Raw genomic sequence first — 23,681 nt, 5'->3', positions numbered from 1 at the left:
TCTAACAAGTGCGAGTGAATGAGCTGGAGTTGAACACCTGGAGGAATCTATCAATCAGGGGACAATGATGGTTTCCCACTATTGTTAGCGAAGGAATCTGCCACTGATGACTACAAACCCCAAGGTACTAGCAAATGGATTCTAGATCTTTGTCCCCAATATCTATAATGAAGGAATCTACCACTGATGACTGCAAACCCCAAGGTACTGCCAAATGGAATCTAGATCTTTGTCCTAGAGCAATGAGCCATAGTCGATAGGAAAATATCCGCTAGAAGGAAGGCATTAAGGCATCCTTCATCAATATAGCGTGAATGTAACCCGTAGGCCAATAATGTGGAAGGAATCGAACGAAAAAATATGTAGTAACCCAATTGAAGCACGTTTTCAATGTACACAAGATGTAGCTAGCACACGATAGAAACCCTCTGAACCAACCAATAATAAAAGCTGACACAAAGGCGAGGAATCCACCAATAGGGTCAAATGGAAACCAACGCATTGGATGAATCCAAATGTGTGATAATGAAAGATGATGTCAAACACAAGGGAAACCACTTAGTCAAAGACCCATGATACTGATCGATGTTGAGCACAAGGTGACCTATGAATAATGAAAATAGGGGTAGGGTGTGGCTCTAGGTCTACCCTCAGAGAAATATGTCATTGTCAATAAGGACAAGACCTTCCAGCAAGAATTCGATGGAGACCTTCTCAAACCGGCATGAGCAGAGGACCAATATAACTGATGTGATGACAAACATGACACTGACAACTAGGGATGGTCGACTGAAAAAAATAGGTCAATAGACATCGTAGAGAGGCAGACTCAAGCTTACATCCCTTGAAAAAAAGCACAACTCAATGATGACTATATGGCAACATATGATAACTCTCTATAAGTTTGTCATGCAGGAGGCACGAGTGAACTCTCCATATGATTGGAAGAGGTAACCAACCGGAGGAGAACTGACTCAATAACAAGGTTAAGGCGTACCTAAGTCAAACTAAATCTCACCCAAAATCGTTTTATGTGTTATGCTCTCGCATTTTTTTTTTATCTGTTTTAGAATTCGTATGCAGGTAGTTTCTGTATGGGGTTAAACCTACATTATGTACGCACAGGCAATTTTATGATATATATAAAGATCCAAATTTTGATGTTTTCTTAATTTGATGAATGATTGATATGCCAATCTAATGCTTGATTAGCAATAGAGTCCACTGATGAATTCTCAGATCGTGGAATGTGCACATATGTAATATAAACAAATGATCATTGCAACACTCTCACTCTCAAAAATTGGCGATATAAATAAGGATCACAAACTCGATAAATGTTATTTAATTGTGACACTACCAGCTGTGAGTCAAGATACACTACCAATGAATCAATTCCATAAGAAATTGCTTCGGATAGTAAATTAATAATGGCAATATATTCAGCTATGTTATTTGAAGCAGGACCAATACATACTCCCCTTGACACCATCAACTAGCCAGATGGATAATAAATCACCCAAGCTGTGGAAGCGAGATTCTGAGTGTGCCAACTAGCACCATCGGCGAATCCAAAATATATCAAGTCATCCATCAACACCTGCCAAAGCAAATAAAAAAAATGTTGATATCACAAAATGCCCAACAAATATGTACAAAAATACAATATATAAAACAAGCAATTGCTCGGCCAAAACCTAAGCAAAATACTTCTTTAGGTAGAGCCCATTTTCGGGCTCTACCAACTTGTTCCCTTGAAAATCGACTAATTCATAAGCCCCTTTTCCCAAAACTCGTTTTACTATAAAGGGACCATACCACATAGAATTGAATTGTCTTGCCCCCAAGGCGTCTTTATCTTGGTTATAGACTAAGACAAGGCCACCTTCAGAAAAGACTCGAGGACAGAAAGCTTTATCATACTGAGTTTTAACCCTTTTCTTATGGGCCTCGTTTATTATGGCGACATCTCAATGCTTCTCATTGAGATGTCCCAAATGAACGAGGTGTTCTTTGATACTAGATGTCTTTGGTAGTATTCACCGAGGTTCGGTATGCCCAGAGAGCTAGGTACAACATGATGTTCCAATTAGAGTGATTCTTGTCAATTGTCCTTTATAGGATCGTCTTGAGGGACTTATTCACAACTTTGACTTGCCCATTGGCCTAAGGATAATATAGAGACGAATGTTCCTGCCGAAAGCCCAAATTAAGAGCTAATTCAGTCATTAGTTGGTTCTGGAAGTGACTACCATGGTCAGTGACAATCTCTCTCAGGATACCAAGACATGAAATAATCTGATTGAAGAGAAACAATGCTGTTGTTTCACTATCATTTTTGTAAGTAGGCATGGCCTTAGCCCACTTTGTAAAGTAGTCTACAACCACTAGGATATACTTTTGATTCACCGCCGAAGGCGGATTACGAGTGGTAAAGTCAATGCCCCACTTTGTAAATGGTCCAACAGTGATAACAGGAAAAAGAGGAGCTGGATGAGCGCGCATCTTCCTAGTATAGCCTTGAGAAGGGTCGCAACGTGTGACCGCTTCAACACAATATTTGAAAATTGAAGGCCAAAAGTAGCCGGCACGCAAAATATTCTAGGCTATTGCAAGCCCTGATAGATGACTACCACAAGCTCCACTGTGGAAATCATTAAGTACAGACTCTGCTTCCTCCAAAGTTAAGCAATGCCTAAGGATTGAATCAACCCCTCTGAAATATAATGTATCACCAGTGATAACATAGTTTTTTGCAAGGTTGCGTAACTTTTGACACTCATCCTTGGAGGAAGAAAGTGGGAAGTTCGAAGTTTGGAGATATATGATAATATCTCCATACCAAAGATCTTGTGAAGAAATGAGGAATAAATGTTTGTCGGGGAAATTTTCCTCATAAACAATGTCTTCTTCACAAGGTAGCTCAGAAATTATGGGCACTAGGATAGGCAACTATGGAAACCAACTCGTATCAGAAGCCGGGCGAAACAGTCATGAGATAGGACCTGACAACTAAGAGAGGGGGTATCTCTCGTCCTTATCTTCACGAACCCTCGTGCTTGACTCCTAGTCACGGAGATTTCCCAGTCTTCCTAATGCTATTGGATTTCACTCTTTAATTATACTTCTATGTTTTACAATTTAGAGCAGCCTTGGAGAGTTTACCCTCCTCTCGCCTAATCCAAGGTCCTAAATAAACCTAAACTTGTTGGTGTATTCTGATGACAATACAAAAAGTTCTAGTTTATTTTGTTAAGTGCTTGATTTTAAATGGCTGTTATTTTAAGTCAAAGGGATAAATGGAAATGAAACCAATGGTGTTTGTATGATGCAAAAAAATTAATGAAAAACTAACTTATATGAATGCAATCATTTGTTCTTCGATGAAAAGAAATTTCTACTTGGGTTCTACGAAACTTCTATAAAGAAAAAACTTTTTCTTTTCTTTTCTTAAAGCACACTTCACACTCACAAAAACTAAAAAGACTATTGATGCTTTAATAATGCAAAACTACCCTAATTCAAGGTGTACATGAAGATGCAAGATCCTAGATTACTCTAAAAAGAACGAAAGCAATTGTTTATAACTTTAATAAGCCAACTTAAGTGTTTGAAAAGAATACAAATTTTGAATACAAAATCTTCTCCAAACAAGAAGGACAAATAAAAAAGATCACAATTCACTTTCAAAAAATCAAAAGAAACCAAAATCACACTCGGAAAAAGAAAACAAAAATAGTGTTTTTTAAGAACTTTTCTTTTTCAAGAAGCAATGAAAAAAACCTTTCGAAAACACTCAAAATTCCACTTAAGAATCAAAGACCGAAAGAAAAGCACAAGGAAACTTTGCAAGTTACAAATTCGACAACGAATGAAAACTTGAACAAAAAGGCTTCAACTTGCACTAAACGACTGAAACAACAACAAAGAGATTTGAAAAAATAACCAAAAGTCAGGAAAGAAAAAATTTCAAATTCGTCAAAAAGAAACTTTCAAAAAGCAAGAAAAGGTGTAAGGCCACAAAATGACAGAAAGAAAAGCAGGTAAACCAATAATCAAGCTTGACACTAAGATTGAAAACAATCTGCTGTTCTAGAGGACCAGAACAATCAAGAACCTCTGTAAGAAGTCTTGCTTGCCAAAACACAAATAATAAAATTCACTCAAAAGCAAACCTAGGCCAAAACTTTTCAAAGCGAAAGAGATTTCAAAATAGTAAGCTCGCAGAATAACACAATTCTAAAGATAGAAATTGACTACTCAAAAACCAAACAGACCAAGAAATAAATCTTTCTGGGTAGAGAGATTTGAAAAAAGCATGCAAAAAATGGTATACGTGATTGTGTTCAAGCACAGGGGCGTGTACTCGTGCTTCTGAGAAAGGAAAATCACGTATACACGGGATCACTTCCCAGAAACATGCATGTGTACGCTACTGTAGGCAGACCAAAGTGCGTATACTAAGTTTTGCAAGAAAAATAAAAAACAAAGCCAGATCTAAAAGATCAGACTTAAAGTCTGAGTTCCTACTAGACCAAACAATACTATCACAACAAGCAAACCAAGAACTGAGCCCTGATTGACACTAAACAACCCAAACTAGGAATAATAAGATTGTTATCCCCAGTGGAGTCGCCAATTCTATTACGGGAATAAGTACCCTAGAGCTTTGGGTTGGAACCCTAACGGAGCAAGAGAAAACTACAGTGAGAAACACTCATACAACTCAGGCAACATGCTTATATAAACAAAATATGCGATAGTGACCATACCCAGATGTCCCTCGTTTGGGTAGTTCCAGCAGGGTTCAGACCCTCTACAACTCCTGATGATCTTCGAATCTGAAAATAAGCCAATTCGAACATACATAGCAGCATATAGATAAAGCTATTTAATGAAATCAACTTTATATCATATAAGCAAATGATTAGTTATACATCAAAATAACATTCATACATGAATTACAACAATATCTGATGCATAAACAAAGTCAATCTCAGGGACAAGACAACACTTCTTTTTATTGTAGAAAGCTATAACTAACACGGAGAGAGTTCACTTGAGTCTTCTTCTTCCGGCTCCTAGCGGAACTGTCCTCCAGATCCGTCCAGTCCCAGTCTTCAACAACCTCCTTCCATAACCAATACCATGTTATCTCAAGTAAGTGGGAGAATATCAACACTCAAGGAAACAAGGGTTTCCTGAAACTTGGGGAAGTGCTTGAAGCACAGGGATACTTCAGACTTAGTCAGGGATAATCTCAGTATAATAATTCTATCTCTTCTTCCTCCTTAAGGCCTTCCCATAGAAGTCTATTTATACTTTTCCCAATTAGTTTTTTAGTTGGGAAACAATTGGGCCATGGGCACTAGGAGGTAAAAAACAATTAAAATCCATGAAATCCACCCATAATTAAGGAAATTTAATTTTTTGAAGTGTTTTAACACATATACACGGGTTGGGTATTGACTAACCCACATGTACACACTTTTGCCTCAGGGCAAAGTAGCGTATAGGGAATAAAACACTGTTTTTAAAATATTTGGACCAAGTCTGGCAGGAGGGGTTTCCCTAGGCCATAAACCAAGCATCACAAGTACCATGGGTGGTAAATGGAGCTATAACATATAGATTATAAAGAAACAACCTAAACTAAGGAGCAATTAAAAATTCCTTAACTTAGATATAAGTAGAAAACATTTATATGCCTAACTGTTAAAATAGAGTGTAATTAAAGAAATTCTTAGATGATATTCAAGTTATAGCATTCAAATTCTGAAATACGTTAAATATTACGGAAAAAATTTAAGAAAGATAACAACAACATGAGAAAATAATTGTCTGCACTTTGCTCAACACATGAATCCTAGGAAATATCTTGTCTTTATTCATCAATCCAGCTTTCTGGCTCAGTCTATGATCCAATAGCTTTACAGTATTTAGATCAAGAAGTCTATAGAAATTTCTAAGAATCCACACTACATACTTCGAATTGTGAAGTATTTATACAAAAATTGTTACAAAATATCTCAAACTAACTTGAGATTTAATCTAGGAAATAAAAATATCTTCTTGCAAGAAGATAGGGATAGCTATTGAACTATTTTCATGTTGTCCCATTTATTGTTGTGCTGCTAGCCTTTATGGTTTGGTTTTAGCCCTTTATGCTCTTTGCTATTTGAATTTTCATGCTAGAAGCTTTAGTCACTTCAAGCTTTCATCTGATACTCTTTGACACTGATACTCTTTGACTTTGATGACTTGTCAATATCCTTTACTGTGTTTTTTATTTTACTGTACATTTTAACCTCTTACTGTGTATTTCAACATTAAATTATTTAGTCTTTTCCATGTATCAGCATATGGTAATGGATATTGGTCAATTTTCTGTATGTTTTATCTGTTTGTCTTCAAACTGTATACTCTGTCTAGTTCCTCTGTTTTGACAGTCAATGTCTCTGTGTGACTAATTTCTTCTTCGTTCCGTGTATAATTGTCTTTTTCTTCTTAATATAGGCTTTTGAATAAATTTTCTTTCGATTCTTGGAGTAAACAAGTTTTGTGACTAGTATAAAAAATGTTTATGTAAGGTCTGGTCTTCTGCAAAATACCACAATTTGTCAATAATACACAGGTTGGCAGGAAAGGAAATTGATGGTTTTATCACACAAGGATGTTTGGGGAAGGAGTCATGGCAATGTTTTGAAAGTAATCGGAGGTCGAATTATGTTGTAGATGTTCAGGGTGGCACCGGGAGGTTTTGATAGGTTGTACTATGAAACAGGGCAAAAAGGATGAAAATGAGGGTTTTTAGGGTTTAACGAGAAACTTTTTAAATTTGGTACGAAAATTCATATTATGAATAGTAGGTGGTTTATTGGGTTGAGTGGGGAGGTGGTTTCCCAGGCCATCACACCGCTTATGAGGGTTGGACGGTATTTGGGAGGGGTCACCCGATCTACTCCAGCAATTGGCACGTAGTCTTTGGGGTTCGGGGGAAAACCTCTTTATCGAGTGGGCAATGATCGACCATCGGGTGTGGCCGATATGGTTGTGGACCATTAGATGACGGGGATGGTGATCCGACGACAATCGGGTGAGGGAGGTGCATAGGTGATAAAAGGATGGGTTTTGGGAGGGCCCATAGTTTTAATCCTCGACAGAATGGGATTTATTAATAGGTTAATTACGAGTTAAAACAATCTGGCAGGCTTTAACGATGGATTTTAATTCTTCGGGTAAATTTTAGGCATCAGGTGAGCCCGATATGGATGTGATCCATTTGATTTGGGCGCTGACAATCGGACGACAGTTGGGTGGTGAAATAGCACGGATGGGATGGGGAAAAGGTTTAGCGGGCCCGATGATTTTTTTTTTTGCTAAAGAGAGAGTCGGTCCTTCTATTTTCTTGTCACTAAAAAAATAGATTACATAAAATAAAGCGCCCTCGAAGAGGAAGAGGGCTGAAAATATTAGCAATCATTGATAACTTTGGGAAAAGAGTCAACGTCCCCAGAGAGGAAAAAAAAAAAACACTGCCTCCACCACCCGAACCCAGATCCGAGATCCCACGGTCGAGGATGAAAACGAAACAAAAACAAATGAATCTGAAAAAACTTAAAGCGGACCCAAAATCGGAAATAGAGACCATAGAATAAATATTTCGGGTCCGCTTGGGAAGCAAGGAAGATCACCTGGACCCACTAACTTGCTCAACGAACCTAAGCCATTGATCTGACGCTACATGATCCAATGGCTGAGGATAATATTTGGCGAAGAAGAAGTAGGAGGAATACCCGCCTGATGAGGGTGGTATTCTCTCACCTCTGAGAGCCCCATGTTGAACGCTTAGTGGCATCAGGTTCATTTCTAATAAACCACTTCGTGTTTTGAGGATGCCTGATAACCCGAAAATCACTTTGACTGTAGCTAACCTCACATTACCACATATGCACTTCACCCACTGCCATACATTCAACTGAGCGACCCATTTGAACTAATGCCTCATAGTTTTGAGAAAATTGTCACAATTTTTCCTCACTGCCCGCTTGCTATCCAAGTTCCCTGCAGAGCCAATGAGAAGGCGATCTGTGGTGTCCAACTGCAAGACCCAAAAATTCTGATTCTCGGGTTGTCTTTTTATCGAACCCCTATCGTCCATCTGTTTAATGGTCAACAGGCTGATTCCCCTTCATGTGCTGATAATGCTCCTTATCTATGCAGGCCAGAGTGTAGCAACCCTCACGCAGTTGTCCTGTGGGTACCGACTCCCATGAGCAGCACTTGTTGTCTCTTGTGCATCTCACCCCTTCATTAGCTAGCCAATCCGCTACTCTATTGGCATCTTTGCACACATGAACAAAACTAAGGGTTCTTAGTATTCTTAGGTGCGATTGAATTCGGTAATAGACCTACAAAAGTCTCCAGTGACTCGAGACTTTGTTTGGTGCAGTGCCCGTGCCTAGCTGTTTGACCAAATTAATTTTTAATTCCGAGTCTGCCTCGATGATTATATTATGTAAATTGAGCTCAATCAGAATCTCTAAGCATTGCTCAATGGCCGTGAGTTCAGCCATATTGTTAGTGGCTCTCCCCAAATTACTGTGAAAGATGACTTTGATATTGCCCTCTTCATCTCTTATAACTCCTCCATACCCAGCATCCCCAAGGTTACCTTTTGAGGCTCCATCTATATTGAATTTTAAAAAGCCATGGGGAGGGGGTTTCCAAAAAGCCTTTCCTTCTGATATGTGCCTTGCTATCTTTTTGATGCCTTGTGGGACATGTGATTGGAGCCCCAACAGTTCAAGAATGTGAGCGTCCCGATGACTCGGGGGTTTCTCAGGAGGTTGCTTCCGAAGGGCACTGACAGTTTCTTTGAGTTGTTTTAGGATCTGTGCTATGATACTTTGTGTTGAGCCAGATTTATCTTTGAAGATCCTATTGTTACGTTCTTTCCAAACATCCCAGATCAAAAATCCTGGAATCAGAGTCCAGGCTGTGTTTACAGTCTCATTATCTGAGAAATCTTTCCTCCAATTCTTTAAAGTATTAGTGATGTCATTTTCGTTCCTATCTGTCTAATTGAAGATATAGGCCACCCAATTCCATAATGTTGAGGTGAAAGAGCAGAGGTTGAGAAGGTGATCCATAGTTTCTTCCTACAGGCTGCATAGTTGGCATCTTGATGGATGAGAAAAACCTCTCTTTCTGAGATTTTCCCAAGTTAGAATATTTTTGTGCTGAACCAGCCACCTGAATAGTTTGATCTTTGTCTAGTGTGGGTTGTTCCATATGTCCTTCCATGTCTTATCAGGGCTTGGGTAGTTAAGTCTCGTGGCTATTCTTTTAGCTTCTTTGAGATTGAAGATGCCCTCATTGTTTCTACCCCATCTTAGTAGATCATTCGAGCTTGAAGTCAAAATTTGCCTCTTTTCCATAATGGCTTCCAGAACTTTAGCTTGGGTCCTCAACGAGGTCTCTTCATTGTAATATGGTACCTTCCAAATTCTCCATTTACTAGTGTCCTTTGACTGAACCCAATAATCACTTAATTTTTTCAATCCTTTGTTAATGGTATCATTTTTGATGATGTCCAGTTCTTCCCTACAAAGGTTATATTCCTACTGCCAGTTGTCCTCCCAGAACGAGGCAAGATTCCCATTTCTGATCTCCCAGAAACTATGTTTCTGAACTAAGGCTCTGTTCTCCCACGCCTTGTTCCACATATGGGAACCTCTGATGTTTCCTGTCATTCTTATGTGGTCAATTTCTTGCCAATCCATTGCATATTTTTGTTTCTAGAGTTTAGCCCATGGGTTTCTTATTTCCTTTAGCCATCTCCACCAAAGTTTTTCCCCCAAAACTTTGCTTAGTATCTCTACGTCATGGAGACCCAAACCACCATGGGTTTTCAGTTTGCAGAGCTTGTCCCAAGCTACCAGAGTCCATTTCTTTTTCTCTTCCCCTTTACCCCAAAGAAAATCCCTTTGGATATTCGTTATTTGCTGTAAGACTCCTGTTGGTGTCAGAAGGGCTGATAACATGTAAATTGGAATGGTTTGTAGTACAACCTTTATGAGAACTAGCCTCCCTACTAAATTCAAGGATCTACTTGTCCACTTGCTGACTTTTTCCTTCAATTTGTTGGTTATTGACTCCTAGACTTCCTTGCTCAGAGGTTTGTCAGTTAGGGGAATTCCCATATATTTTGAGGGAAGGTGATCTCTTTGAAAGCCTAGAATTCTAGAGAGATTTCTTTGAATTGAAATATCAGTGTTGAAAAAGAAAAATTTGGATTTTTTGAAGCTTACCTCAGTACTAGCAGCCATAGCAAAATCATGTAGGATTAGTTTGAAAGCTTTGGCTTCCATGATAGTGGGTGTGCCCTACAACATAGTGTCATCCACAAATTGTTGATGAGTCAATGTGTCCCCATTCTGAGTAAGTTTGAGTCCCTGGATTCTTCCTTCTCCTTGGTTGAAATGATCACTATACCCAAACCTTCCATCATGAGAATGAAGAGGAAGGGGGAGAGAGGATCTCCTTGTCTAAGGCCTCTCAATGGACTGAAATTTCTAGATGGAGAGCCATTAAGAAGAATTGAATAACAGAGTGGTAACAAGAGCCATGACCCATCTTATCCAGTTGTGGTCAAAGCCATATGCTTTAAGAACTTCCCTGATATAAGACCAGCTTAGCTTATCATAATCCTTCGCTATGTCTAGTTGTATTATCATACCTGCTTGCTTATTGGTCTTTAGGGAATGCATCACTTCATGAGCTTGAATGATATTATTGAGAATTTGTCTACCTTCCACATATCCAGTCTGCTCCTCTGACACAAGCATTGGAAGAAGAAGTTTGAGTCTGTTAGCAATTACTTTGGAAATGATTTTGTACACCACATTGCATAAAGCTATAGGTATGAATCTGTCTGGAGTCATGTCTTTTTCCTGTTTGGGGATTAAGCGCTCTTAGAACTGATCTTGATTTTCTCGAGTCCTCCACCACATCCAGAATGTCATGTTTGACTATATCCCAGCATGTTTTGAAGAAGTCAACATTGAAACCAACTGGGCCTGGAGCTTTCACATTGTGCATCTCTTTGATAGCTTCATTGACATCTTCTTTTGTCACTGGCCTATTGAGATTATAATTGTCTTCCCTGGTTACCATTTTTTGTTAGAAAATTATATATTACGGATCAATGGAACACATAAAATATTGCAGAAATATAAACAAAGAAAACGCATAAAACAAGAGAGACACAGATATATGTGGTTCACCTAGTTTGGGATACGTCCACCCCGAACAACCAATCCTTCCTTTCTATTAGCCAGCAAAATGAAGAGGCACAACCTACAACAGATCCGCTGTAATATCCTTTGTTTTCTCTCACAGTCTGACCTCTCTATTTCTTGCTCAGAGAATACACATCTATTACACAGCCTCAATACAATGCCCTCATACAAAGAGAGGGGTTGCCTTCTAGAGCAAAAAACCCTAAACTAAACGTAAGTTCTACCCTCAGATCATCCACCTAATGAACGACCTAGATTGAATAGAAATTACTATACTTTTACAAAGCAATTTTACAGCTATTTTTAGCTTTGGTGGCACTACCCCCGAAACCCCCTGCCAGGGGGGGTCTCCCCAATGGTCGCAGCTGCCCTCCCGGACCCGCCTGCAAAGAATATTTTACGGGCGAAATTGCTGCCCCCATTTCGAACTAGGGTCCAATGTGGCGATACCTTTGAATACAGAAGAAAATTAGGCTCCACACCCAACAATCTCCCACTTGGAGACTGATTATAGAATCTCCACCGCTGCTTCATTTGCTGGACAATGACTCCTCTTTCGACCTGGTTGTTTGTCATCTTCATCGTCATCCTTGAAGACCAATTGAAGCTGAGCATATTCTCAGTTTCTCCCTGGTTACAACTTTTGTTGGCATATCTGCAGGATTCTGGCTAGTGTGTATCTTTTCCAGCTTCAACTCTCCATCTTCCAACACTGATCGTATGAAATGGTACTTGAGCTGTATGTGTTTAGTATTGGAATGAAATGCTGAGTTCTTTGCAAGATGAATGGCATTTTGGCTATCACTATATAACGTGCCCATATTATTCTCCTTACCCAATTCACCCATAAACATTTCTAACCAAATCATTTCTTTACTAGCCTCTGTAGCAGCAACATACTTTGCTTATGTTGTTGAAAGTGCAAGAACACTTTGGATTTTTGAAACCCAACTAACAGCTGTTCCACCAACAGTAAATACATATCCTGTAGTGCTCCTCCTGTTATCTCTGTCACCTACAATATCTGCATCAACATATCCCTGTAGGGAAATGTTTGAACCACCAAAGAATAATGCTTGATTTGTGGTACCTTTCAAATATCTGAGAATCCATTTCACTGCCATCCAATGTTCCTTTCCTGGATTGTTCATGTACTTGCTTACACCTCCCACTGCATGTGCAATATCAGGCCTTGTGAAGACCATTGCATACATTAAGCTTCCAACTACTGATGCATATGGAACTTTAGACATATAATCCATGTCTTCTTGGGTCTTTGGGCACATTTCCTTACTAATTATGAAATGGCTAGCAAAAGGTGTACTAATTGGTTTTGCATTGTGCATGTTAAATATTTTCAACACCTTTTGTATGTACTCATTCTGAGACAATGTTAATTTACGATTTTTCCTATCTCTAGTTATTCTCATACCAAGGATTTGTTTTGCAACTCCCAAATCCTTCATTGCAAATGAATTTGCCAATTTTCTTTTGAGTACGTTTATTTCCTGCATGTTAGACCCTGCAACAAGCATGTCATCTACATATAATAACAATATAATATAGCTGCCATCATTTTGCAGATAAACACAATGATTAGAGTGACATTTAGTATAACCTTGTTCAGACATAAACCTGTCAAATTTTAGATACCACTGCCTTGGAGCCTGTTTTAAGCCATACAAGCTCTTCTTCAACCTGCACACTAGTTTCTTCTTCCCTTTCACTTCATATCCTTGTGGCTGCTGCATATATATCTCTTCCTCCAAATCCCCATGGAGAAAAGCTGTCTTTACATCTAACTACTCAAGATGCAAATCTTCAACTACTACTAGACTTAAAATAGTTCTGATTGAAGTCATTTTAACAACAGGAGAAAATATTTCATCAAAATCAATACCTTTCTTCTGTGCAAACCCCTTCACCACAAGTCTAGCTTTCTACCTCTATTTTCCTCCATCTTCTTCCTTCATCATGTAAACCCATTTATTCTTAAATGTAGTTTTTCCTGCAGGCAACATAACTAAATCCCAAGTCTGGTTATGCATTAAGGAGTCCATCTCTTCTTCCATGGCTACCTTCCACTTCTTCCTGCTTTCAACCTGCATTGCTTCTTCATAACATTCAGGTTCACCAAAATGAGTCAACAATAAATAATATAATGAAGGAGAGTGTTGTTCAGGGGGTCTACTTATCTTGGTAGATATTCTAACACCACTTTCAGGTGTTTGTGATGCTTTTTGCTGTTGTGGTGGTTGCTGCTATTGTGGTTGTTGATTATTATTATTTTTAGACACCTTTACTTTTCAGTGATTTCATCAAGAACTGTGTATTCCTTGTTTTCTTTTCCTACAACTGATTCTTATACAAGACCTTTTCGTTGAATATTACATCTCTGCTCCTAATGATTTTTTGATTTTCATAATCATACAAGCGATAACCAAAATCATTAGCACCATATCCAATAAAGGTACATTTCTTTGACTTTGCCTCAAGCTTTGTTCTATTTTCTTTATCAATATGGACAAAGGCCTCACAACCAAAAGGCTTTAAAAAGGAGTAGTTTACCTTTTTACCTGTCCATGCTTCCTCTAGAACACCACCATCCAAGGAACTTGAAGGCCCTCTATTTATTAGATAAACAGCAGTATCTACAACATCTACCCAAAAATGTAAAGGTAATTCTGCATGAAATCTCATGCACTTTGCATGCTCCATGATTGTTCTGTTCTTCCTTTCTGACACACCATTTTCTTGTGGTGTTCTTGGAACTGTATTCTCTCTATGAATTCCATGCTTTGAACAGTACCTATCAAACTCTTTGCTGAAATATTCACCTCCATTGTCTGATCTAAGACATTTCAATTTATTTCATGTCTCAATCTCAACCAAAGCTTTCCATTTCTTGAAAGTATCAAATACATCAGATTTATTCTTAATACAATAAATCCAAGTTTTTCTAGTTGCATCATCAATAAAAGTAACATAATAACGAGAGCCACCGAGAGATGATACCTGAGCAGGTCCCCATACATCTGTATGGACAAGCTCTAATTTTTCGCTCTTATTTTCTTTCCCAACTCTGAGAAATCTAACTCTCTTTTGTTTTCCATAAATGCAATTCTCACAGAAGTCCAAATCAACATTCTTCAAACCCAACAACAAATTCCTTGAGTGAAGAATCTTCATCCCCTTTTCACTCATGTGTCGAGCCTATGATGCCATAATGCTGCATCTGCTCCTTTGGAAGTTAAATCATTAACAGAGTTAGAAATACCATTTCATAAATACAATGTACCAACCTTTTCGCCTTTTGCTATTACCAGGGCTCCTTTGGTGACCTTCCAAGCTTTATCTGTGAAAGTTGTCACACAAAGTTCATTGCCTAAGTGCCCTGTTGAAATCAGATTTTTCTTTAGATCTGGAACATGCCTAACCTCCTTTAGTAGCCATTGGTTTCCATTCTACTGTTTTACAAGAACCTTAACCATTGCAACAATTTTACAGGGTTTATCATCACCCAAATGAACTTGTCCAAAATCTCCTTGAACATAGTCATGAAAGTATTTCTTATCAGGTGTGGCATGGAATGAGGTCCCTGAATCTACCACCTAGGAATCAGTAATATTTTCGAAAGAAAGAATCAAAGAATCTTGTAACACCTCACCTGTCACATTTGCTTCATAATGGTGTTCTTGTTGTGCATCTCCTTCTTTTCCCTTCTGAGATCTACAGTCTTTCTTTAAGTGTCCTTTCTTTCCTCATTTCCAGCACAGTATCCCTGATATAGACTTGGATCTACCTTTCCTTGATTTACTGCGATATCCTGAGCTCTTTCCTCTTTCCATTTTCCTTCCCCTAGACTCTGCACTCAAAGCATTACCTGATGTCTCACCGGAGCTTTTCCGTCGCATTTTCTCACTAAGGATAGCACCGACAACATCATCAAACTTTAAAGTACTAGATCCAGAAACAGAGTTACTAATGGCCATTACTAAACCATTCCAACTTTCTGGTAATGAGCACAAGAATAACAGAGCTCTAACTTCATCATCAAAGTTTACCCCTATAGAACATAACTGACTTGTAACAATATTAAAATCATTTAAATGGTCTGCAATAGATCCACCTTCCAACATCTTCATATTAAATAACCGTTTCATAAGAAATACCTTGTTTGAGGCCGAGGGTTTTTCATATAGTTTCTCCAACGCCTTAATCAAACCCTCTGTCATTGTTTCCTTTGAAATGTTGAAGGCGACCAACACTGCAAGGCACAACCGTATTGTTCCGAGTGCCTTTCTATGGAGAAGGTTCCATTCTTCATCTTTCATACCCGTCGGCATCTTTTCTTTTATGCCCAATGATAGGTATATATCTTTCTGATACATATAATCTTCCATCTGCATCTTCCACAGTGAGAAGTTTTGGCCATTAAATTTCTCGACCCTAAACTTACCATCTTCTGCCATTGCTCCCACTCGAATGAGGAACCCTTCTTTCCTACATGTTTATCAGCCAAATATACCTTCGGCTCTGATACCAGTTGTTAGAAAATTATATATTACGGAGCAATGGAACACATAAAATATTACAGAAATATAAACACAGAAAACACATAAAACAAGAGAGACACAGATATACGTGGTTCACCTAGTTTGGGCTACGTCCACCCCAAACAACCAGTCCTTCCTTTCTATTATCCAGCAAAATGAAGAGACACAACCTATAGTAGACCCGCTGTAATATCCTCTGTTTTCTCTCACAGTCTCACCTATCTCTTTCTCGCTCAGAGAATACACATCTATTACACAGCCTCAATTGTTATGCTCTTAACCTGCAAGACGATTACCAGAATACCAAATATGCGAAGAAATATACCCAGAACATAGAATAGTGAGGAACAAGAGAAAGTATTTTATTATTCAGAAAGCAATGTTCACTTGCCTCTTCGAGGGGGCAACCTCCAATAGAGCAGAGCTCAATTACAAAATAAGACATGATGCTCCTCGCAGGGAGTCTCTATCCTTTATATATGACTCATACATGCAATACCATGGATCAATACCATGGTTCTTATTAATACCATCTATCTAATACCATGGCCCATTTGCAACTAACTTTCATCCTGTCATTAATTGTGGGTTAACCACTTACAATTATTAATATGGGCTTTATTAAATCCTTACTTAACTATAACTATGACTTGATCCTACTACATGAATAAGGGGGTTAGGGTGGGACCCTAACATCAATACAATGCCCTCATACAAAGAGAGGGGTTGCCTTCTAGGGCAAAAAACCCTAAACTAAACATAAGTTCTACCGTCAGATCATCCGCCTAATGAACGACCCAGATTGACTAGAAATTACTATACTTTTACTAGGCAATTTTACAGTGGTTTTTAGCTTCGGGGGCGCTACCCCTGAATCCCCCCACCAGGGGGGGGGCTCCCCAAAGGTCGCAGCCACCCCCCCCCCCTTGGACCCCCCCTGCAACGAATATTATACGGGTGGCATTGCTGCCCCAATTTCGAACTGGGGTCCAATGTGGCGATACCTTTGAATACAAAAGATAATTAGGCTCCACACCCAACAGTTTTGGAATATGCTGAGTAAAACTTTTAGTAAATTGAGATCTATCTTCCATGGTCTCCTTTGCTATACTTTGAAAATGTTGAACCAGTGCAACTTCCATATCCTTGTAAGTATTTAGCTCTTTTCCTTGGGGATCTATAAGTTTTGTGATCCGATTATGTGCCCTGTGTTCCATAGTAGACTTGTGAAATAACCTAGTCTTTCTCTCCCATTACTTCATCCATTGCACTCTGGACTTCTGTCTCTAGAATATTTCCTCCTCCTCGCATTGGTTTTCCCATTCTTGTTGAAGTGAGTCCTCTTGCATTTTCCTTTCCTCTGTGAAGCCTTCTGTGATGAGAATTTGATTAATTTCCTGTAATTTTTTTTCCACTTCCCCTTTGACTTTGAAAATGTTTCCAAACTCATTTTTATTCCATTCTTTGATCCTTCTCTTGATGTGTTTGAGTCTTTGATGCAGGAGGAACATTTTTGTGCCTTGAGTGGGCAAATCTTCTGCCCACCATTTGCCAATGTTAGTGATGAGCTGAGGGTGAGTAAGCCATAAATTTTCAAACCTGAAAGGTCTGTTCCTCAGGGTACCATTAAAAGAAGTTTCCAACTGGATGGGTAAGTGATCTAAGCCTCTGAAAGGGAGTATGAAAGCTGTCGTGATACGACCGGTGAGAAGGAGATCCCCCGAGATTATGTTAGGCCCCTATACTACTAGTGTAACCCCCTATTGTTGTTAGTATAACCCACTTATTATATTGATGTACCCATGTAGTGCCCATATTGTTACTATTGTGCCACATAGAAGCCCACTATTGTTATTATGTGCCCTTACATTATTATTGTTGTGTCGGCTCTGATTATGTTATAATCCCTTAGACTCCTATATATAGAAAGGAGGTCTTTTCATTTGTATCATCCAAGAATTGTTCATTTATGTAATGTAAAGGAGGTTGCCCCCTCGAAGAGGCTAAATTATAAGGCGTTGATCTATCTTTTCTATCTTTTCTTGAGCTGGTTTCATAACAGATTATGAATCTATCTCATTTCGAGGCTACTTGGGTAGTTCCTCCTCTCTTGTTGTTCCACGTGAAGATGCCATTTATTGTATCCATATCTACCAGTCTCATGTTGTTAAGGAAATTCTGGAAGGCTACTGAGTCTCTACCAAGTGTTCGGGTACCTCCTTTTTTCTCTGTGAGAGATCTGATCATGTTAAAGTCCCCTTCTTTGAATCTAGGGCATTGCTGAGTGTCTCTCTCTCAGCTCCTCCGTAGAGGTGAAGAGCCTTAGTTTGTCTTCTAGAAGTTGAGGACCATAAACATTTGTGATCATGTAACAATCCTTGTCATCCAAAGGTTGGATAACCATTGAAAGGTTGTTTCTAGATGCCTCAGCATCCAGGATTCCAAATTTATGAGGATTCCATAGAGTGAGAATTCCTCCAGCTGAATTATTTTCTTTGACTTCTAGGTACTCATACTTAATAAGCCATTTACTATGCATTTCTCTAATTTTATCTACATGGCATTTTATTTCCTTTATAAACACCATATCTGGTTTTTCTTCTTTTATTCTATTACTGAGATTTCTCGGTTTTCTTTTACTCCCTAGTCCTCTAATGTTCCAGGTTGTAAGCTTCATAGTGATGGTTTTGTAAAATAGTAACTAGTGATATCTTTCATCTTACCTAAATTAATCATGAGTTTCCCACACTCTGTCTGTAGTTCATTATGTCTCTTTCTTCCTCTTTTCTTGCCTAGGTTTTTGGTGCAGTATCCTGATATTATCTCCATTGAATTAACTCCTCTTTTCTCCTAGATTTTGTTGTTCCTTTGACTCCTACAACCTTTGTTTGAGACCTTCAGAGGAATAGATGTTGTAATCTGTCAAACTCCTCTTGTGGTAGAGAGTCAATTCCTTTGTTGATTCCCTGATCTAGAAACTTTTCTAGTTCAAGGTTCTCCCTCTCAAGGATCTCCTGTAGGTCTTGGTCCTCTATGCCTCCTTCGCTTGGGGTCATCTCATGGTCCCTTCAAAGTTCCATATTGCTCAGTGGGTCCTCCTTTTTTCCATTGTATTCCTGTATGTTTTCCATGCTATCCTCTTTTTCCTTCTCTGTATGATAATCCTCTTGTTTTTTGTGCATTCCATTTTTTGCCCCCTCTTCTTCTAAAATTTCGAAACTATTATGACTTGGTATCTTGCTTTCACTAGGTTTCTTTTGGGACTTTTTCCCCCTCCTTTCCCTCTACCTCCCACTTTGGTAAAACCTTCCAGGTCTTTTCCTTTGCTGGTTTTTGGGTAGTCCTCCATTTTGTTAAGTGGGCAGTCTTTGAAGAGATGCCCATGTTCATGAAATTTACGACATCTGAATGGGATGTGTTCATAGTCGAATGCCTGAACCCATTCCTCATCATAAACTTCTAGGATGACTTCATCCAGGAGTGCTCCCGATATGTCCATCTCTACACATATGCGAGCGAAGGAGGTATATTTCCCTCACAAAGTTGCCTCTGATATCTTTATAAAATGCCCTAATTTGTTACCTATAGCTTTTAAATATTCTGGTAGCTAGTAATCTAAAGGTAAGGAGTATAATCGAATCCATACCGGGACCGATGTGAACGTTTCTTGCTTCGGAACAAAGGTCATCACCCAAGGTCACATGTAAAGGCCTGCGGCAGCATAGAAGTAGGGTCCTCCTTCGAAAACTCTATCTTTGTCCTCTAGGTTAGTAAAAACCACTGTGAAGAAAACCTTGGACCCAATATGTAGATTTATTTGTCCCTTCAGTTTCCAGTTGTTTCTTATCCAAGTATACAACACTTTCTCCGTGGGCCATATGCCCATGAACTTGCAAATAATCGCATAAGTCGCCATGTGATCTCTGTGCACCTTAAGACCACCCGGGGTTTAATGTTAGCCTTGGGCTTGGAGGGTCCAGCCACAAATATTTTCTCAGTTCTCTGCCTATTGTCTCCAGGATCCATTTCCATTCTAGCTTCCTCGTGGGTCCCTTCCTTTTAAGGAGAATTGCTGCTTTCCGGCTTGTGAGTGCCAGTTGTCTTTGTCGTTACCTCCATTGGTTTCCATACATTGTTCAGACTCGCCTCTTTACTTTTATTTGAGACCAGGTTACTATAGGAGGGAGTGGAGCTCCCTCCTCCAAGCTCCTTCATAGTTACCAACTCACTCTTGTCGCCCCCTGTTCAAAACCCTAGAACCTCAGAACTCCCACCCATCAACCTAATATCATTCAATATCGTCTTAAATATTGTTATTGTTAATCAACAAATGATCACTTCAGGGGGCCCGAGGCTTTAATCACAAGTGGTTTGTGATTAATTCAAGGTTAATGAGGGGATTAGTTTGTTTTGTCAGGATAAGGGGTAAATAGTATAGTTTATATTAAAACTAAGGGGGGGGTATTTATTTATATAATTTAATTAATATATGGGAAAAGGTTTTATTAGATTTATAATAAAATTAAAAATTAATATGAAATGTGATGGGTGGAGTGGATATTCCCCTAAGTAAAAAGGTAATGTTTGTGCATATGCTTTATACTTAGGATAAGATGTTTTTTGTGGGTTTTTGAGTGAAATAGGATTTACATGGGGGTTTTCACTTTTCCTAGGCAAATGAAGTTTATCCTTAGGAAAATGGGTTTTATTAGGGAAATGAAGGGGGAATGAATTTTATGAAGGGGATTCTAGCACTTGATGTCCATAAGTCATTAAGCCGAGGGTCTGGTCCCACCAAAAGTCAGAGAAATGCTCTGAGCCTCTTTGACTTGAAGGATTTAAAGTACTAGAACATACTTGTGGATAGGAAATTAGTAAGTATAGGGGAAAATGAATGAGGGGGAGTTAATCACATTAACTTGCAAACCTTTGTTTTTGCTTCCATAGTTGATCATACATATTGAAATATGTGTCTAAGCCTGATGCATGTGTTTTGATCCAACAAACTTTGAACTTCAGCAACCATTCTTCTACTTACCCATTTCTTACCCTAACTTGTTTTCTTCATTTTTTTGGTTGCATTTAGGCTAGCAAACCCTTATCCTACCTTTTATTTTATAAAACAAAATATCTATTTCTAACCTTATATCATCCAAGGGCTCAGATTAAGCTGATGAGCTCCTTTTATTTTCTCTACCTATCTATGGTCTGCCAAGATTAAATTGTTTAATCAGATTTTATTCTGTAACTAAAAACATAAAATTCAAAGCATGAAATAACCAAGATTAAACAATTTGATTACCATGGATTGTGGCATGAATAACAAGTTGCACACAATCATTATTATGCATAAAAGTAAATAACAGTGGCATTTAGACTTGCACACTTTCACGGTCTATTTTTGTTTTTGGGGTTCATATATTTTCATTTTTTGACCTTCTTTTATTCTTTTTGTCCTTTTATTTTTCTTTTAGGACATACCTCTTTACATTTTTTAATTTTTTAATATGGAAAACATTTGCAGAAAGAAAACGCATGTACAATATTAGAAGGCTTAAGCTTAGCCATTCAAAATTATGACTCCTATTGGTATAGGAACCTAACAGTGGCTCCACTTGGGGATGGCATTTCCTTGTGAAATGTCAAGAACTCTAAAGATCAGTAGCCTTTGAATTGTTGCTGATGTTGCCTTGCAAAGTGTCCTTCTGTGAATCTACATTATTGATACTTATGACATTGAATCTTTTAAAGCTTAGGGCCTTCTCTTCGGGCTTCAACTTCAAAGATCACCATCCAATCCAAACTAGAGTTTTGAAAATAGAATATGTACAAATGGGAAATGAAAATTAGTAACTTGGTTCAAAGTAATGTTTTAGCATTTGACCATTCACTGGCCCCCCTTCTGCATCTGAACCATCAATTTCTCTTAAGAAGAAAGTGTTATTTCCTCCATAAGCATAAATGACATAGGGACCTTTCCATAGGAAATCAAATGTTTGCCTTTGTCTTCCCTACTTGAATCCAACTTGAGCACTTTGTCATTAATGTAGAAATCTTCAGCCTTGGTTCTCTTATCAAAAATCTTTTTAATCTTTTCCTGCACAACTTGAGACCTGACATAGACCTCTTCTCTGGTTTGTTGTAGATGAATAGTTTGGTTGATTCTTCTTTGGATACTATTTGGTTCAACCTGCAATTCTTGAAGTATCCTCATTACTGGTACTCCCAAAGAGGATGAAAAGACAACTTCCATCCATAAAATAGTTGATAGGGAGAAGTACCAATTGATTTCTTAGTAGTCAATCTGTCTGCCCATAAGGCATTGACTAGCATTTTATTCCAAGTTTTCTTATTGTCCTCTAGTAACTTATTGATCATGTTTACTAGGCTTTTGTTTGAGGATTCTGCCTATCCATTACCTTGAGGGTAATAGGCTATGGAATGGCCAAGGGTGATATGGTATTTATTGCAGAAATCTATCATTCTTTTGGATTTAAAGGTTGCTGCATTATCAGTAATGAGTTTAGTTGTACATCCAAATCTTGATAGAATATTGGTTTCAAGGAAGGTTATGATAACAGTATCTGTGGCTTACTTAGAAGGTATGGCTTCTATCCATTTTTTTAAGTAGTCTATGGCTATGAGGATCCATTTGTGTTGGGCAGAGGAGGGTGGGTGAATTTCACCATTGAAATCTAAACCCCATTGTTGAAAGGGTATTTCGGTAGAGATTGGATTGAGGGGTAAAGGTAAGAGATTTTTCTTCCCATAAAAAATTTTTCATTTGTGACAGGAGGTCACATATTTTTCGACATCAGCAAACAAGGTAGGCCAGTAGAAACCAACTTTAAGGATTTTATCTACAGTGGTCTTCCACTAAAGTTTTCCTTCATAGTCACCTACATGAAACTCTTGCAAAACTTTGTCAAATTCATCTTTTAATAGGAAATTTAGAAGAATACCTTCATGATCTCTCCAAAACAAAGCATTGTCTAATATACAAAATTTAAGGATTTCATCTTCAAAAACCTACTTTTAGTCCTAGATAATTCAGGAGGAGCTTGTAAATTCAGTAAAGAATAAATAACATCAGCATACCAAGGTGATTCAAGAAAGGTCTGGCTGATTAGTGGAGTCGCCATCTCCTCTTCATTAACTATTACTACAATAAAGTTTATATCCAAGGCCTGATAGTTTGATTCAGCCATGAGCTTGGCTAAACCTTGGCCCTTGATTAATTTAGTAGGTTTGATTTCTATATCATACTCTAAAATAGTAGCAATCTACTTTCCTCTCTTTCCATCAGGACCATCCTGAGTTAGGATGTCTTTAAGTACTGAATTGGGAACATAGGCTACTATATGAGAATATAAGATGTATACCCTAAAATTCTTAATGGCTTTGACTAAAGCCAAGGCCTATTTTCCATTATGTTATATTTCAAGGGGGCATCTCTCAGGGATTTGCTGAAGAAAGAGATGGGTTTTTCATAGCCCTGGTCATTTTTCTGGAATAGAACATCATCAATTGTGTGCTCAGAAGCAAAGGAAAACAAGATGAAATCTCTGTCAAATTTAGAACTAATTAATACAGGTGTTTTAGTTAAGGCTAGTTTGATGTCTTCAAAGGATTTTTTAGCCTCAACAGTCCATTTTATGGTGGAGTCCTTTTTCAACATGTTGTTTAGTGATCTAATTAACTCTGCTAGATTAGATATAAATCTTCTAAGAAAAATAATTTTTTCTAAGAAAGCTTGTAACTCTCTAATGTTCCTAAGGTGTCTTATTTGCAAGATGGCTTCTATTCTAGCATGGTCTATTAT

The sequence above is a fragment of the Pinus tabuliformis genome, chromosome 9 (genome assembly GCF_031772625.1).
Source record: "Pinus tabuliformis cultivar Carrire ecotype Pingquan chromosome 9, CPIR1, whole genome shotgun sequence".
NCBI classification, from domain to species: domain Eukaryota; kingdom Viridiplantae; phylum Streptophyta; class Pinopsida; order Pinales; family Pinaceae; genus Pinus; species Pinus tabuliformis.
Note: the sequence above shows the minus strand (reverse complement) of the source record.